We start from the raw sequence: 13,235 nt of genomic DNA, 5'->3' as shown, positions 1-13,235 counted from the left end.
TCCCCTTTAGCTAAATTCTAGGTGCTTTCTCTTCTGCTCTTAGCATTTTATAACTCTATCTCTATAATACCTTTTTCTTGCGTTTCATAGAAAATAGCTTAGCCTTAACCTTCTTGGTTCTTTTCAAAACTGTTCTTTACTCCAGGTCACAATTATTAACTTGAAGGTATTAAATCATAGCTTCCAAGGAAATACCCAAACTCTTTGAGCACTCAGTTTTAAGAACTCAATTCTTAAAATCATCCACAAAGCTCCTGGTTGATTGAAGGCTTAGTCATGGGATTGGGGAGAAGGGGGTGATGATGAAAATAATGATGATGGTTGATTAAATATCATCAGACTGCTGAAAGCACCACTGACTCCTCCCTGCACAACCATGATTTCCCCAGAACCTACAGGGTATGCTTCCCTAAACTTAAAAGAAATCACATAAATAATATGTCTTCATTAAAGAAAAATCAGACAAAAACTGGGGGTGGGGGGATGAAAAATCACCTGTAATTTTACTACCACTAATACAATAGTGCTAACACGTTGATATGTATAGTGAGAATAACTTATGTATTGTCTTTGAATGTTTCACACTAGCCATCCTTCACCCATTTAAACCCCCTTTTTTTTCTGGGCATCTGACTTTTATATGTATGTAATCGTAAGTTATTTGCCTTACGTGCACTGCCTGAAGATTTGAAGAAATTTTTAGAAAGTTTAATGATCTGATGATGGCATTTGGAAAGAAACAACGCAAAATGATTATTTAAAGAATTTGTTCCACTGATAAAGTTGAACCTGTCAACTCAATGTTGTCACCGATAGGATGTCCAAAATAGTCCATGTTCTGCATTCTGTATGGAATTCCATCGATTCCATGGAGCATTCAGAATAAAAGAGTATATCCTTTAGTGCAGTGCTCCTCAAAGTGTGGTTTGTGAACAAAATGCACTAGAAAGTTCTCACAGATTCGGATGTGGCCCCAGAAATCTGCATCTGTTTTAAGCAACCCAGGTGATTCTGATGCTTACTAAACATGAGAGCCACTGTCTTAGTGCACTTGACCATTCCTGCCCAGTGCTAGTCTTTGTCAAATGTTCCACTGTTTTCAAAATTACAGCAGCAAGGCAATTTACCAAATTCTCTTTAGGATGAAATGACAATGTTGATATTTACCGATCATATGACCAGTGAAGATATTTTCTCCTCCCACTGTGTTTCAGTCTGTCTTCTTTCAAGCTCACAGTGGGAAAGAGCTTCATTGGTCACTCTAACTCAGAATATACAGACTGATTCTCATGGATTATTGAATTTCAAGCTTTTAAAAATTAGAAACATGTTGTACTAAATGTAATGGATATATAGTTTAATCCAAATAATGTTAACATTAAAGAAAGGTATAACTATGTAAAACCCACTGATTTTTATTTCCTGTGTTATATTAAAAATCCAAAGAATCTGGACGATGTCAAAGGACAGCCAGTGGATGTCACCAGTGCGCCATGGATTTGTAGAGCCAAGTCCCGTTTTTTGCTTTTACCTCTCAGAAATAACGGCAGCTGATGGTCTTATACCTTCATAACATCTAATATTTTTTTCTTTCCTTATAAATTATTGACTGATTCTGTACCAATTAGTTCTACCAGTTGGTAGGTTTGTTATCAAGTTAAGCTTCAAGACAAGAACCTGGACTCAAATGATTAAAAATTTAGAGGTAGTTGATTAAATATGCAGATAGTCTGTGAAGCTACTTCTTGAAACCATTATATTGTCTTTTAATACTAATGATTTGTATAATTAATAAAAAAACAAGCTTGAAAGCATTAAAGAAAGAAGTGAGACATTAAAGGGAGTTGGGTTAAGTGCCAAGAAGCAGGAATATAATTCGATCAGGACACATTTACCCTATAAGTTAGTTCTAGCTGTTTTGTTTTTATAATAAGGTTTCCTTTTTAGCAAAGACTATGTATGGAAGTGTACAATTGTTTTTGGAAATTATGTGTTGGATCAGTAAGTGGTCTGAGGGCTAATTAAATTCATTTTGCAAATTGTATACTTTTTCTTCCAATTAAAAATCTTAATTACTTCAGTGAATTTTCCGATTTGAAGGTTTGTTGTGAAGTATAAGCAGTGAAGCGTAGATGTCCAGATAAAATTGGGACTGCTGTTGAGATGCCCTGGCTTATAATAAAGCTATTTTTAGTTAATTATAAAATTATGAAATTGCCCTAGCAACTCTGACCCCTAAATTCATGTTTTTAAAATGCATTTTTCTCCAGATCATGGATTCTTCTTAGCTATGGACACAAATTTGGAGTCAGTCCGGGTCTTTTCATTGTGTGATAGCAGAAAAGACATTTAAACTCTTCAAACTTCTGTTTTCTTAGCTATATTGTAGGACATATCAAACAGTACCAGGGATAACTAAGTGTCAGGCACTACCACAGGCTCTTTGCATGGTCTACCTCATTTAAATCACTGAAAAAACCCAGATGGGTAGTTATGCTACTCTGCGGTCACAGAAGAGAAAGCAGAAGAGTAAAGTCCTGGAGCTTGCTTTCAAGCCATAGAGTGTCTGACTCGAGGCTGAAGAGCTTTTCCAATAGAGCTCTTTTCCGCAGACGTTGCTGTCACCATGCTTTCTGAGGCCAGGGGTTGCCCAGGCATCGCACTGTGTTCCACAGGTTGGCTACAGGACTGGCAGTCTGAGGGCCACCGACCCTACTACAGGAACTACAATGTTCCTGGGCAGAAAATATCTGCGAAGCTTCTTCCAGTGCCCTGTGAAGGGGGCTTGGTCTGCGCCCCTATAGGATGGAATCTAGTTACTTACTTTATAGAGACTACAGAGTCAGAGCCATGTAGAACATTCCTGTTTATCGTTTAACTTTGGTGCATTATTGTAAAGGACTGGAAACTGAAGGAGAGATTTTCAGTCTTAAGTTAGAGATGGAAAAATCATGGGGAATACAAACCAGAGCCTCAAGACCATTTCAGGAGTGTGGAGTAAACTCTGGGATTGATTAGTTCTTCTTGGGGTAGCTGTGGTCGCCGCCTGTGTGAGGCTGATTACCAGTCCTCCCCCTGTTGGAGACAGTTTTCTGAAGATTACTTGCCTCACTCCAGTTTTCGCCGAGTTATGAGCTCTCACATCCTCCCAAACTCAGCGAAACACAATTGTATCTGTGGGTAAACACTAGAGGTGAATAAAATGGCAATTGTAAGATGATTCAAAATAGGTTAAATGATTAAGAAACTGAGGTTCTGGATTTGTAGATGTTTGGATGGATGGATGTGTGATTATGTTGGTGATATGATTTTTTTCCTGTCTCTTCATGCTTCAGGATTCTTTTATTTCATCCAAGATTTTGATAAAATTATTTCACTTTGCAGTTGGCCTTGTGGGTTGCTTTCTTGTTATTTATTGGTTATATCTATTGATCTCTATCGCTATCTCTCTATCTCTCTCTTTTGCATACCACACTGTAAGTCCTTTGTGTAGAGGATCCCAGTCACTGGATGTTGCGGTTGGAAGGGATCTTTGGGAGGCAGTATATACATGGGGTGGGGTAAGGGGTGGGGAATGAAAAGACCATATTTTTTGGCACAGAAAGGCAGAAGGTTCAAGTCCGCTTAACTGCTCTGTGACTTTGGAACAAATAACTTCTCAGTACTTCACTTTCCTTTTATAGAAGGAATTATCATAAAGATTGAGATAAATATGTAAATCATAGGACCTGGCACAAAATAGTTCAATGAATACTTTCTTTCTTTCTTTCTTTCTTTCTTTCTTTCTTTCTTTCTTTCTTGAAAGCAAACAGGGCAGGGGCAGAAGGAGAGAAAGAGCAAGAGAGAGAGAGAATCTTAAGCAGCCTTCACACCCAGTGTGGAGCTGGACATGGGGCTGGATCTCACAACCCTGAGATCATGACCTAAGCTGAAATCAAGAGTCAGACACTTAAGCGACTGAGCCACTCAGGCACCCCTCAGTGAATACTATTTAAAAAAGAATACTGTTTCTAAAATCCTTTTCTTTCCCCTTTCTCAGTGTGAGCGTCACAATCATTCAATAAGGTATGGTTAAAAGGATACATGGCTGTTACTGTTTGAGTCACCTTGAAGCCCATTTCTTGATTATTATCTTATTCCCTATCATAATCTCTAATACCCTACCTTCCAAATTGTCTTAAATGTGGAACTATTGTCGCCAAAACCTCTCTGGGTTCTACTTTGGCTGATCATTGTCTGTTTGGGGCAAACTCTCATGACCTCCTTTTCATATTCACTTCCCTACAAGTAGACTTTTATTCTCACCCAAGGCCTCCTTCACTTATTCACAATCTTGCTATACTTCAAAGCACAACTTGAAATATGTCACTTCCATGAGCTCTTCCAAGAGAAAAACATTAGATTCTCACAGCACGCAGTTCTCTCAAAATTTTACATTTCTGAGGATATGTTGAATGGGCTTTGTAAAATTAGCATGCATTTGAAACAAACTATATAGTTCTCATGAGTAGGGAATGTATTTCATATATTACTTTCTATCATCTTGACATTACCTAGAAAGGTAGGCATTCAAATATTAGCTGATTTGAATAAGATATATTTCCAACCAAACCATATCAGAAAGAAAGCATATAATATAATCTTCCAGGATTTTAGAAAAAAAAAATTTCTACCTCCATCTTCACCAGTACTTTTTTTTTTTAGAAATATGAAAATAATTTTAAATCAATTTGTATGTAAGGAAATTTCCAAAGTTGTCTTTTGGGCCATAATTATTTTCTCTCCCTTTGACTCATCTACCTAACATTTGCTGATCACCTCCCACATGTTAGATACTTTTCTTATTGCTCAGGAGATGAAACATAAAAAAAGAACAAGGTCATTGACCTCAAAGAATGCATGAAAAGTGAGAAGGACGAATCAGTAACAAATAAATGTAAAGATATGGTTGATGCTGAGGCAGAACTCAGAGGTACTGTGGGAGCACCCCAGGGCAAATTCAACCTGCTTTTGACTGTCATTCTTTTCAAAACAGAAGATTTTTATCCCACAGCATGCCCATGAAGATTTTTTTTTTGCCCATGAAGATTTTTTTTCCCATGAAAATTTGTTATGGGCCCACACTCCTTCTGTTATTGACATACCTCTCGTTCTTACTGCATTGAACACTTTCATATTCCATGTTGGAAATTACATGTATTGTATAGGTTTATGTGGGTGTGTATGTGTACACATATATATTTCATTTGCAGGCCTTCTTCATTCTCTGCATAAAATTACTCTCTAGTAATTTTTCCTCTTATGGCAATATTGATAATATATAATATATTACTATGGTATTGCTTCTTACCTTTAAAAATCATCAAGAATTTAGGCAAGATCTCTTCTGTCGACATCTGTAATGATAATGTCATAAAATATTTCTATATAATTTGACACTTTTCAAAGCATTTTTTTTCAAAGCATTTTTTGTGGAGATCCGAGCCTTGGAAGAAATGTTCTCCAGCAGAAACATGCCATGTTCATAGCAGAGTACGGTGGATAGAATATTTGGCGAATGCCACATGTGGCAATTCTTTCCAATCAAAGGCAGTCCAAAATGTTTAAGTAATTCTTGTCATGTCAGAGAGTGCAAATGTTCTTCAGGTATGGTTGGTTGATTTTATAAATGAGTTTTTCCACTTTCCAAAGTTACGTCAACAGACATTTCATTAAATTATATTTAAAGATTTGACAAGACAGGTCCTGTGGAAAGCACGTTAGCTCTCGTCACACTATGATTGGTCTAAGTGTGGTAGAGCCTGAAAGGGTGGGCTTAATCAGCATGAACATTTGCAGAAAGTAATGAAATTTAATAATAAATAATTCCAAGAGGCCTCGTTAAGCTGGAACATTATTATCAAACTGAATATACATGTTGACAGCTATGCCAATAAATTTGAGAGCTGTGAACATTTACTACATAAAATAATGAAGGTCCTTTAAAAGGCTCTGCTGCTCTTGTTCTAGGAAAAGGATTACTCGCTGACTTTGTTTTCTTTCTTTGTCAAAAAGGGAAAATGAGGAGAAAAAACCTTCTGGGTTTGCTGTCAGAGACGTGCCTGCAAAAAATGCAGTGAGTCTAAATGAACTGTAAGAAAAAAAAATTCCTGGAGAAGTTTATTATATTATCTCTACATCAAAATTAAAACTACAGATCCAGCTGACCATAGCAATTTCCTTGAGGTTTTACATCTTATCAAATTGAGATAGTGCTTTTGGATTTTGGTTATGAATAGGAATATAAGAAGATTACTTAATCCCTAGATCTTGATTCTGAATGCAGAATTGAACACAAACTCATTATAGTTGCTGCATTGAACTTAATAATATTATGAGCCAATAATTAAATACTATGCTTGAGGAAGATTATGTTATTTTTGCAACTACCAATAGTTTTTACAAAAGATAAAGGAAGCAGACAAGCTCTGTTAGATTTGTTTAGAATTTCTTGTTACAGAACATGGATACATTTTGGCATTAAATTGCCTTGGACATAAAAATATCTAGTATGCAACTTCACATAGAGAACTGCCAGCGTAGATTATCACAATTTAATGATGGCCAGAAGAGAATCAAATATATTATGGAAGCTATAGTATAATAAATAAATTTGGTAAAGAGACTCATCCTAATGAGATTAATTTTAGGTATAATTGCACAAAGCTCTAGGATCATTGAAGATAATAAAATCCTCTTAAAAGATTTTTAAAAATTTGCACAAAGTGTTTCTGGAACATCAACAAATGTTCATTTTCTTTTTTTTTTTTTAAAGATTTATTTATTTATTCATAGAGAGAGAGAGGCAGAGACACAGGCAGAGGGAGAAGCAGGCTCCATGCAGGGAGCCCGACATGGGACTCGATCCGCGGACTGCAGGATCACGCCCTGGGCCAAAGGCAGGCGCCAAACCGCTGAGCCACGCAGGGATCCCCCAAATGTTCATTTTCTTGTAAGGAATCCAATCAACAGAAGTAAAAGAATGAGAATGAATTACTCTTCTTTGATTTTTGTGTTTTCTCACAAACATATCAAATCACAGAAGACCTAGCACCTATATGTCAATTGTAGTCATCAGCAAAATAAATGGTATCTGGCTTGAATTGTCTTGAAAAATGAAAAAAAGTTCTCAATGTGTATATTCTGTGTTTCTGATTCAAGGCGTCTTGCACTTATGACGCTGAAGTCTACATTGAAAGCATCAGGCTGAAACTTTTTCTTCCAATTTCTGTAGGTCAACCAATTATTTGAATCTATTAAGGGATTAGATAGGGACTGGGAAGTCTGCTCCTCTGTACTTCTCACCCCTCTTTCCACCCTTGCATTGACTATCTTTTCTGTGTGTCCTCTCTAGCTTCCAGCTTTAACCGTAGCCTACACCTTGGCAAATATTACCAGTGGTCACCAATATTCAATTTTCTCCCCCTCCTAGCATGTGAAAGAAAAATACCTGGGGTTCCTGAACCCTGTGTGATAATGAAAAGCTTGTGTGCCTTTCTCATTTGTTATTGACCCACCAATGATACCAAAAAGTTTACATCTAGATGGTTAGTTAAGAAATGGTGAAGTCTCTATCACCAGAGTTCCTGGGTGAAAAAGAACCCTCCACCAACCTGCTTTGCATGTGTAACATGTGTGAGAAAGAAACATTTGCATTTAAACCAATTAGACTTTTGAAATTGTTTTGGAGTTGTTCTCTACTAAGCCAAACTTAGTCCAAACGGATAAGTGCTCTGACACGGGGTATTTCTCATTCCCATTCTTCCTGTCAAAACTTTCTGCATCTTAGCTAGTTGTCCCTTTAGATCAGTAAGGTGTTAAAAAAAAAAAAACACCAAGTATCTGAAAATATTAATTGCTACAGCTACCCCTTAATGGTAGGAAGGAAGGCAATGAGAGGACAAGCACAGGGTGATCAGAAGTTACTCAAGGAAATACCTTAATAGATTATCATAGCTCTGTGGCTGCTGGGAGGGAAGGAGAATTCGGGGAGAGAGCCCCTCCTGATTGCTGCCTGCAGCTCTACAAAAACCCTTTGTGCTTTAAGATCACTAAATCTTCCACACTAGTTCATGTCTATGTAAGCTCAGGAGACAGTTGCTTCTTAAACGTAGATATTTTAAGTTGTTCAAAGTAAAATTTATTCCAATACTAATGTGAAAAATAACCATAACTCAAGTTCAGGGAGGTAAACTTGTATGAAACGAGATATGATGTTAACTCTTCGAGTGTGTAAGAAGCAGAAATATGCCATAGCCCCTCCTCACAGCTTTATTTTTCCATGGAAGACAGCATCACCATCCCAAATGAATAAATAATATTTTGTGATATTTGTCTCATACTATTTTTCGGAGAACTAAGACAGTATAGTTCCTCCCCTCTCTCCCCAAATGTGATTACGTTCACAAATTTTAAGTGTTTTTATACTTCACTACATACGTAACCATAAACAAGATATGCCATTTTCTGCCTATGTGTTTGAAAAAATTACATAATGCTATCAGCCTATACATATTGTTCTATAACTTGCTTAAAAAAAACACCCTGAACATTATATTTTGAGATTTATTCATGGTGATTTATCTATCAATCAATCAATCATTTTATACATCATTTTATCTAACTATGTGTGTGTATATTTCATTTTTGCTGCTTTTTAAGTTTATGCCAAAATTCATCCATTTCTCTATATGTTATTTTTGGATTGTTTCAAAGTTTGTACTATTACAGCCAATGCTGTAAAAAATAAGTTCTATTTCCTTATGAAAGCTTTGCTTGTGTTTATGTTGTTGTTAGATACATGCAGAGGAATTGAATTGTAGGATTTGAAATTTTGTACATTTTCTTTATTCCTAGGCACCGCCAAAATGCTTTCATAATTGATCCTAATGATTTATGCCCTTACTAGCAACTAATGAGTTACCTAAATCCTCACCAACGCTTAGTGTTACATACTTAATTTTTGTTTTTTGTCACTCTGATTAGTACACATTAGTATTTTAATAATATTAACACATGTAAATATATTTCCAATGATTGTGTCTTCTTTGACATTTGTTTAAATATTTTACTATTTGGTTGTGTTTTTATCACATGTAAGAGTAACTTTCTTTTCTTTTTTTTTTAAGTTTTCTTGATCCTAACGTCTTGGAATTATGTATTTCTAATGTCTTCTCCCAGCGTGTGGTTTGTCTATATCCTTTGTCTATGGTCTCGTTAGTGCACAGAAATATTAATTTTGATCTGGCAAACTTAGTTCATCTATTCTTTTATAACTCCTGATTGTTTAGCATCCTAAAGCCACAAATATTCCTGTTTCTTTATATGTAAGTTTAATTCTCTTGGAATTTATATCTGTGCATATTGTTTAGTGAAGCATGTGATTTCATTTTTATTTTTATGATTTAATAAGTGAAGCTAATGTCTAGATGTCATTTTACGAATAGTCTTTTTGATGATGTGTTTTTAATGCCTATTTGACTATTTAATAAGTTCACCTATATGCACACTTCTGTTTCTGGGATTCTTATTCAGTTCCATTGGTCAATCTGCCCTTTCTACTCTATAATCACATTGTATGAATTACCACAGCTTTATATAAAAATCTTTATTTCTAGTGGAGCAAGACCCTTTTGTTCTTTGCTTCCAACCCCCCTCCCCCCTAACCCAAACATATTTGGCTGGTTTTAGAGCTTTATTCCTTTATATGGATTTAAAAATCAGTTTGTTAGAGTGTATGAAAAATCCTACTGTGTTTTTGATTGGAACTGCATTGAATCTATAGATGACCATGACATTTTGACTATGTCTGCATGATACTAATTATGAAAATAACGAATCGGTACCTACCCTAGCCTTTAATGCTGAGCCACAAATAGCATGTATACATCACTTCCAAATCTAATGGGACTCTCAAGAGATGTGAACCTGTTCTGGAGGTACTTTAGAAAAAAGAGCAGGTGGTGTTTAAAAATGGAAAAGAATTCGGAGAGGATTCAATTTTAAAAACAGAAATAGGGAATGGGAAAAAAAAAAGTAACCATGGCAGGGAATGAAATGACATCTTATCAGTTATGTGGATGGGGCGAAGGGGCTGCTGGGAGGAAATCACATGAGAGTGCTGGTTGCAGTGTTTGACTCCTCAATGTCCTGAAATTGGAAACTTTTCGAGTATGTTTCAAAGTGGTAACCCTTTCCCGCAAATAACAAATAAATTAGTTTCAAAAACCACTGCCAAGTTCAAGCTCCAGAATCTGCCAGTTTAAATGGTCTGTGCCAATGCATTCTTATACACCCCACTTCCCTCTGCCAGCTTCTTTGCTGATTGGATACTGATGGATGGCAATGCTCTATTCCACTGCAGCACTTTATAAATAACATAATGCTGTGATCTACAGCACAATGGCAATTCCTATTTTTGCAGCTATTGGACTGGCTAGAAACAAATGATTTCCCTAATAGCAGGCCTTTGGATAGATATTGTGCTCCGGATCCATCTCTAAAAATGTGTCAGGAAGGTATTAAAACAAGATGTACATGTTTTTATGGTTGTGAACATTTTAGGCACAAAGCATATTTACTATTTAAATACTTGTGCTACCGTAGGTGAAAAAAAATAAAATAAATTGATACCAGGGGAAATGTCAAGCACACTGCATATATTTGTTAGATAAATATTACCATGTAGCATTAACTAATATTAGTATTTTATGTCCCTAGTGTTTCTCTTTATTATTATTTCTGAGAAGTACTTATAATATATTTCCACAGACTTGTTTAAAAGAAAGATTCTATGACAGGATTGATAATATCTAGGTGAAAAGTTTAACTTAATCCAAAATTTGATCAAAATACAAAAATTACAAAAAAATAAAAAATAAAAATAAAAATAAATACACAAATTACCAAAATTTCAGGATTGCCTATTTACAGGGATATGGGCAACACTAAACTTGATGACATTAAATGTAAGTCAAGAATTTGTATCAGCTGTTATAATGATGTCAGGTGGCTAGTAGACTCAAAAGACCCATGAATAAATCCCACAAGAACATTAAAATGGATATTGTAAGAATTGTAGACTTTGGTAATTATTACAGCTGCAATGGGTTGCATTTCGTCAAAGTCTTCCATTTTATTTATTTATTTTTAAAAGATTTTATTTATTTATTCATGAGAGACCCAGAGAGAGAGAGAGAGAGAGAGAGGGGCAGAGACACAGGCTCCCTGCAGGGAGCCCGACATGGGACTCGATTCCAGGTCTCCAGGATCAGGCCCCTGGGCTGAAGGCGGTGTTAAACCGCTGAGCCACCTGGGCTGCCCCTTCCATTTTATTGATGAGAACCAAGTGTAGGTTCTTCTCTAATTCAAATATTACACGCAAGATCATTTTAATGTCATGGTGCATGCCTCCTTTCCTTATTGCGCGATGATACCTCCTTTCTGTATACATGGAAGCCCTAACTCCAACCTACAGAGGCCTCGAAATGCTTTGACTCTGCCACACCGCCTTGCTTATGGACTTTTGCAAGTGTTCTTTTAGTTGAACATGCTGTCTCTTCCACCACCTAATCCACACTGATAACCTCCTACATTTTCTGTAATAAAAATAAGAATTGGCAGCATTTATTGCAAGCTTATTATATGTCAAACACTGTTCTAAGCATATGGCATCACTTCACTCATTAAACTCTCCTATCGATCTAATAAAATAGGTAATCTTATCATCCCCATTTGACAGATAGGAAAACTGAGACACTGAAGTCTTAAGTAACTTGAATAAGAACCCAAAATCAGATTAGCAGGTTAAAAGTCAGGCAATGTATTTCCAGGGCATGATATTATAATCTCTATGTTATTCTGGCACCACAGATTCAGTCACACTTCCATTACTCTTGAACCTCTACTTTGACCCAAGAACTCTCTTCTCCGAGTACCCACAGGACCACTACATATAGCACCTTCTAAGGTGAATATGAAGAGATTTCATCCTGACCCACCTACTGGGAGCTGCTTAGAGGCACTAAATAGCATTACACAGGATTGAGAGTTTGGACCTGGAATTGGACAGACCTGGAATTTTGAATCCCGGGTCTCTCACTTACTCAAAATGTGACATTGACAAATTATTTACCTACTGGAACTCAGTTTTTCTCATCAGTAAAATGGGGATAATAACAATTGCTTCATCATAATGATACACTAGAAAGATAAAGCATGTTAAGCACATAGTTGCTCAATAGAGATTAGCTGTTACAGTAACTATCTGGATCCTCTAAGCTTATTGCTATCATAGTAGTAGATGAAGATTTGTTGCATAAATAGGGCTATGAGGGCACAGACGATCCAGGCTGTATTCTGAATTTACCAACTTGAGACACACTTGTTTCGTGAACTCTGGAGCTTACCCTTCAATATAGAGAACTATCCCTTCTTTAGCTAAGATATCTTCAGTTTAGGGTCCACTTTGGTAATGCATTTGTCATCTTATCTTCATTGACATATCAAATCAGGCTACCAAAGATATTTAGGGCACAGAAAATAGATATGTTTTTTAATGCACTGGTGTTTTCTGAGCTGAAGGAAGGAGGGACACAGAGAGATATGAGTCCTTTAAATAGATTCCTGAAGCAGAGGGAAGGAGCCAGTGTAGAGTGCTGATCTGAGCCACCGAGTTGCTACATGACCTTCAAGGTATTATTCTACTTTTGCCCTAGAAAAAAAGAAAACAAAACTACAAAACTCTTGGTTCCCTTCATCCATCACCCCTAGTGTGTCTGCGTGCGTGTGTGTGTGTGTGTGTGTGTGTGTTCGGGGACACAGCCCACGCATCATCTTTGTCAATAAGGTTGGGGAGGGCCAGCTTAGCACTACAGCAGGAGGTAGGAGTCACAGTTCTGCAGTTTCTGCCTCTAAAAATGTGACCTTTAGTGATAAAACTGGAACCTGTATAAACAAACATGCAAGCAAGCAAGCCAAGAAGGAATGACCTCCTTTCGACGGAATGAAGTTGTTCATGAGGAAACCCATTACCGATTCGGTGTCCACGCACAAGGACTCCCCAGTATTCCCAGCCTCAGTGTCCCAGTGTACGTAGAAGTCATGATGAGTGTAATGGTGAGATCAGATACCCTGATAAGTGAGGCACCCTCTGTGGAATTTTCTGAGAGCACCAACTGAGGTCCCGTTAGTTCCAG

The sequence above is a fragment of the Vulpes vulpes genome, chromosome 3 (assembly GCF_048418805.1).
Source record: "Vulpes vulpes isolate BD-2025 chromosome 3, VulVul3, whole genome shotgun sequence".
NCBI classification, from domain to species: Eukaryota; Metazoa; Chordata; class Mammalia; order Carnivora; family Canidae; genus Vulpes; species Vulpes vulpes.
The sequence above is the reverse complement of the archived record's forward strand: the minus strand, read 5'-3'. Positions refer to the sequence as shown.